Consider the following 6000-nt stretch of genomic DNA (forward strand, 5'->3'; position numbering starts at 1 on the left):
CATTGGTAAGGAGTCTATTCTTGAAAGCCAAACAGAAGAAGACCTTTACTCTTTGTAGTTCTAAATGTTTCCAAATAAGCTTCCAATACTCATCTCTAGAATTCTAAGTGTCTTCTTTTAAAACCCAATAACCACTACGGACAAATAAAGCTCCGGAAGAAGACCGAGTCCATATCACCCTATCCTGTCTAGAGTCTGGGTGCGGAGGAGGGATATTAGTAATTCTACAAATCACGTCCTTTAATAGCCAGACACGGAACAGATCCAAATTCCAACTCCCATTTGAATTGACAAACTCCTTAACACAACAGTCCAAGTCAAGATTAGAAAAAGATGGAACTTTTTTAGATTAAAGAACCCATACTTGGAATCTAAGGATCTTTCCAACAGCGAGCAGCAAAGCTATCTCCAATGGACCAAATTAGATTCTCTCGGAGTGTAGGCCAAATTTTAGAAAGAAACCTCCATAAGTGTGAGCATTGATTCTGGCTAATAGAGTCTGGAAGATGGTCTTTCCATCCATACTTAAAACGAAGAACACAAACCCAGAGCGCATTACTCTTATAAGCAAGGCTAAACTCGATCTTTATAAGAAAAGAAATGTTCTGATCACTCAAATGTCTAAAGCCTAGGCCACCCCGAGCCCGTGGCTGACAAATAGAATCCCATCCCACTAAGGACATTTTAGTATAGCCTTCTGTGTTTCCCCAAATAAATTGTCTAACCAACTTCTCAATATCAGAGCAAACACCTTTCGGGATCATCAAGTATTGCATAAAATAATTAGGAATGAAAAGGAGTACTGACTGAGCCAGTGTAATCCTCCCTACGATGGATAACTTCCTCGTATCCCAATTCTACAGTTTTCGCCTTACCTTCTCCACAATAAAGCTCAACGTACTGCTAGTAACCCCTTTATGTAGAAGAGGGACTCCTAAATAAGTGCCAATGTTTTGAACTTCCTAAAATCTGAACATTTGGGAGATTTGATTGCGGACACCTCCTTCAGTAGTCTTGGAAAAATAGATATTGCCCTTTCTAACACTTATTCTATGTCTTGATCTTGCAAAAAATTACTCAAGAATGGAATCCAACAGCCTAGCTTACTACAGTTGCGCTTTGCAAAAGATCACCAAGTTATCAGCAAAAATAAATGCGAGATCTCTGGGCCCGAGCGGGATAACCTAATTGAATTCCATTTTCCAGCATCCCTATTAGCCCGAATGCTGTGACCCAAGCCCTCTATGCAAAGGACAAAGAGATAAGGTGATAAAGGACATCATTGACGAATTCCTCTAACTGGTCTGAACTTTCGAGAAGGCACTCTATTCCAAAGAATTTGCATAGAAGAGGATGTTATGGTTGACATAATAACTCTCCATAAAAGATAGGAATCCCTATCGCAATCAAAGCATCATGAATATAGTCCCAACTCACTCTGTCGTAAGCTTTCACCAAATCTAACTTAATGGCCATCCAGTTTCTCCTCATCCGCTTGCAATGCATAGAATGGATGACTTCTTGTGCGAGAATAATATTGTCTGAAATGTTTCGGCCCGCTATAAAACCAGCTTGTTCTTAAGAGATCATTTTAGGAAAAATCACCTTAAAGCGGTTAGTGATCACTTTCACCACCAACTTATAAAAGACCGAGCACAAGCTGATAGGCCGAACTGTAACACCCTTTATTCGTATTCAATGTCAGAACAGGATACGAGGTATTACCGAACTCACATCGCAAGCAAACATAAAATTTCGAGTCATAAATTTGCAGCCAAATTAAAACCGTTTGTATTCAATCATAAAGTCCTTAATACGAGCCCAAAACAGGATTTAAAAGTGGTTCAGGACTAAACCGAGCATATAGGAAAGTTTTACAAAACTTAGAAAAAAAATTTGCTATAAACAGGGGCCACATGCCGGTGTGGTTTAGGACACGCCTGTGTGGGCAGGCCGTGTAGTCACACACGCCCGTGTCCCTAACCCGTGTAACTCTCTGTTTTGCAAAGCATGAACAAATTAAGGTCACACGGCCAAGTCACACGCCCGTGTGCTAGGCCGTGTGGTTAATTAATTTTTCATAAAATAGGTGCAAACTTCACACGGTCGGGACACACGCTCGTGCTTGAGGCTGTGTCCCTCACATGGCTGAGACACACGCCCGTGTCTCTATTCGTGTGCTCAATTTTGAACATTCTGTTTCTCAAAATTAAGGTACAGGGGACATACGGGTGGAACACATGCCCATGGGGCAAGCCGTGTGTCATACACGGCCTAGACACACGCTCGTGTGTCTACCTGTGTGGACAAAATAAAGGCTATTTACCAAGCCATTTGTCACCCCATTTTCACCTACACACACAAGTTCAATGGCATAAATCATAGCATATTTAGACAACCCAAACATTCACAAACAAGGCCAAATCATGTCATCTCATTATCCACACTCAACATTTTTACAACATCATATTTTGTCAAACCAAATCATACCAACTCATATTCTACAAGTTTCAATATGGCTACCAATAACATGCATAATTTTACTTAGTTTTCCTATCACACCAATGAGCCAATCTTAACCATTCAACATCCAAAACCATTAAGCCACATTTAACCATTTACCAAGCATTTATAAACCACATTACACAAGAGATAATTGCACATGCATGCATATATAAATATATATAAACTTACAACCAATTCAACCAAAATAAGCCAAGTTTCATGGATGAATACCACATCAAGCCTTGACAATTACAAGCCAATACATTTGGCCAAATTCTTAATGACACATATAATAAAATGACCAAGTCCCTATACATGCCATATTTTCAAAATGTTTAAACTCATCGGTACCCAAAATAACAGTTTGATAGTGTGATGCGATCTCCGACGATCTCCAATCCGAGCTAGCTTGGTGACACTATAAAACATGGAAAATAAAATGGAGTAAGCTATATAGCTTAGTAAGCTGGTATGAAAGAAATAGGCTAACCTTACCATACACTAACATGCAAGTAATTTAACATAAAGTAATGTAATTTACCAAAATATCATGACTATAATTCATTCCATCACAACTTACCTTGGAATCATCATTCCATAACTTTTCTAAACATAAGCTTTGCGTACATACTTGTACCATCTCGTAATAGCTTCATATTTGTTCTCAACATTGACATACCCAATAAACCACTCAAAATAATAAATTCAGATACTTGGGAAACCTTGCACACAAGGTGCCACATATGTGGCCATTTCTACCTCTATCTCATATCACATATATGCTCGTTCTCGGGCCAACAACGGGCTTGCTCACACAAGCCATCAGTCAAGATGTAGCTACTCGGTGTTGCTCACACAAGATGTCAAGTAACCGCAAAATATGCCGGTATACTCAGCCACCGGTAGGGTGTACAGGACTAGCACCCGGATCATATAACATAAAACCCTAGTGACATGTCACTTGTATCCTAATCTATTCCTAAGGTTCGATTGGGATTTCTCGCTTGCCAAATCATCGTCAAATGTGTTTGTAAGGTCGATTACATAATTCATGCATAAATTAAAGTATTTAAAACACATTTAAAGTAAAGCTTATTTAACATACGAACTTACTTTGATTACAAAAACGGCCAAAAGGATCTATTCGTCAGTTACTTTATTTTTCACTCGATCTAGACTCGAACTTCGTTTTTCTTGATCTATAATACCATATTAACTTATTTAATCATCACATTATTCAATTCAACCCAAAAACACATTATGGCAAAATTTACATTTTTGCCCTTGACTTTTTAACATTTTACAATTTAGTCGCTAGGCTCGTAAAATGAATTTCTTTCAATTTCTTTCAATTTCTTTACAACCCAAGCCTAGCCAAATATGATTTGTACTCATAACAGCCCACATTTTTCATTTATTCACACTTTTCTACACATTTTATAGACTTTTACAAATAAGTCCCTATTTAACATTTTTATCAAAAATCACTTCACAAACGTTGTTTAACTAACAACGAACATGCATTTTCTACCATCAAACATCAAAATACAAACATATTTAATATGGCTAAAATTTTATACTTTAACTTTCTTTCAAATTAGTCCTTGAAACAGCTAAATCAAGTTACAACGATCTCAAAAATGTAAAAATTGTTACAAACGGGACAAGAACGGACTTACAATCAAGCTTGAAAGCTTGGCCAAAACCCTAGCTATGGTTTCCCCTAAAATTTCGGCTATAAGAGACTAAATTGAAGAAGATGACATCTTTTATTTAGTTATTTTGGCTTTATTTACCAAATTACCTATTTACCCCTCACTTAGACTTTGAAATTTTACCTACTCCATGTCCATTTTTGTCCATCCTAAAGTATAATGGTCTAATTACCATTTAAGGACCTCTAATTTAGAATTTCATAACAATTTACTACCTTTAGCCTATAGAACTCAAATTTTGCACCTATTGCAATTTAGCCCTTCTAGTCAAATTGAGTACTCAATTGATAAAATTTATTAACGAAATTTTCACACAATTATTCTATCATGCTGTAGACCTTAAATAAATAATAAAATAAATATTTCTACTTTAGATTCATGGTCCCAAAAACACTGTTCTGATTTGACCCAAAAACAAGCTGTTACAGAAACTGACTGAAATCTTTTGGGCTTTTTTTTGGGGGGATTAGAACAATCAACGTGTTATTTAACTCCTACTCGATCAGACGCCCAACAAAGACACCTTTAACCCACAGACATACATCTTCCCCAAGAGTATCCCATTGACTTTGGAAAAATGTGCATGAAAACCATCATTACCAGCCGCTTCAAAGGCGTATTCAAAGGCACCATGTCGAATAACGATTTTTTGATTTCCTCATTTGTGATTGGATCCTCCAAAAAATTAATATCCGAAGGAATAAGGCTAGGAAAATCAAAATTACAACTACTACTCAAGGTAGGGGAGGCCTCACCATAAAGTAGTTCAAAAAATTCTACTACCTTCGATTGCAATATATCTTGGTCGAAACACCAATCCCTATTATCAAGAGTAAAGTAGTAATACAATTGAATTTCCTTCTCCTGATCGTATGACTATGATAAAACTTTGTGTTGCGGTCCCCCAATTGAAGCCAATCACAACGAGCTTTTTGCTTCCAAAGCAAATCTTCATGTTCCAGCATGTTTTCCAACTCATCTCGAACCTCTATTTCTTTTTGAGCTAAATAACGGAAAGTGATCAAAGGCCTTCTGAATATTGCCCAAAGCTCTCTTGAGATGTTGCTTACGAGTACCCAAAAAACCATCTACATTTGTAAACTGAAAAATATATAGGATTTTTCCTATATAATTCGTCACCTTTTTTACTTAAATTTGTTGTTAAAGCCAAGTAATTGTTTAATAAGTTAATGAAATATATGAAAATATGAAATTGGGACATAGAAATTATTAAAAAGTGATTTTATGCTTTATTATATAATTTTCATGCGAAAATGGCTTTTTTATATTAATTTGAGCATATTATATTTTCAAGCTATAAAGTGGGCCATGCATGATTAAATTAAATAATAAAATATAAAGTTATATTTAATGATTTATTTTAATATATTTCATTAATAAATTGGGTTTTAATTAATTAAGTAAATTGATTAATTAAAGTGGTTAAATTATATTCTTTGGTCCTCTAAATTATCTACTATTGTTGGATAAGTCTGAAAGCTTTATGTTGATTACAAAACCATCCAAATGGGGGACCAAGTCAACCCAAAATTCGGCTGCATGTGGATATTCATAAATAAAATTTTGGTTTAATTACACAAGGTCCTTGAAGAGTTGAAGAAATCAGAGATTTACCCGGAGATTTGCAATTGACCTAGTCTTGATCTTGATGATGTTGTGACACTTAAATCAAGCAAAGATCAGCCACACTCCCGGAAATCATGGCTGGCCACTCTTGGATGAAGTTTCAAATGATAGACACTCCTATTTTTAGCTAACT

This window comes from Gossypium arboreum, chromosome 12, assembly GCF_025698485.1.
Source record: "Gossypium arboreum isolate Shixiya-1 chromosome 12, ASM2569848v2, whole genome shotgun sequence".
In the NCBI taxonomy this organism is placed as follows: domain Eukaryota; kingdom Viridiplantae; phylum Streptophyta; class Magnoliopsida; order Malvales; family Malvaceae; genus Gossypium; species Gossypium arboreum.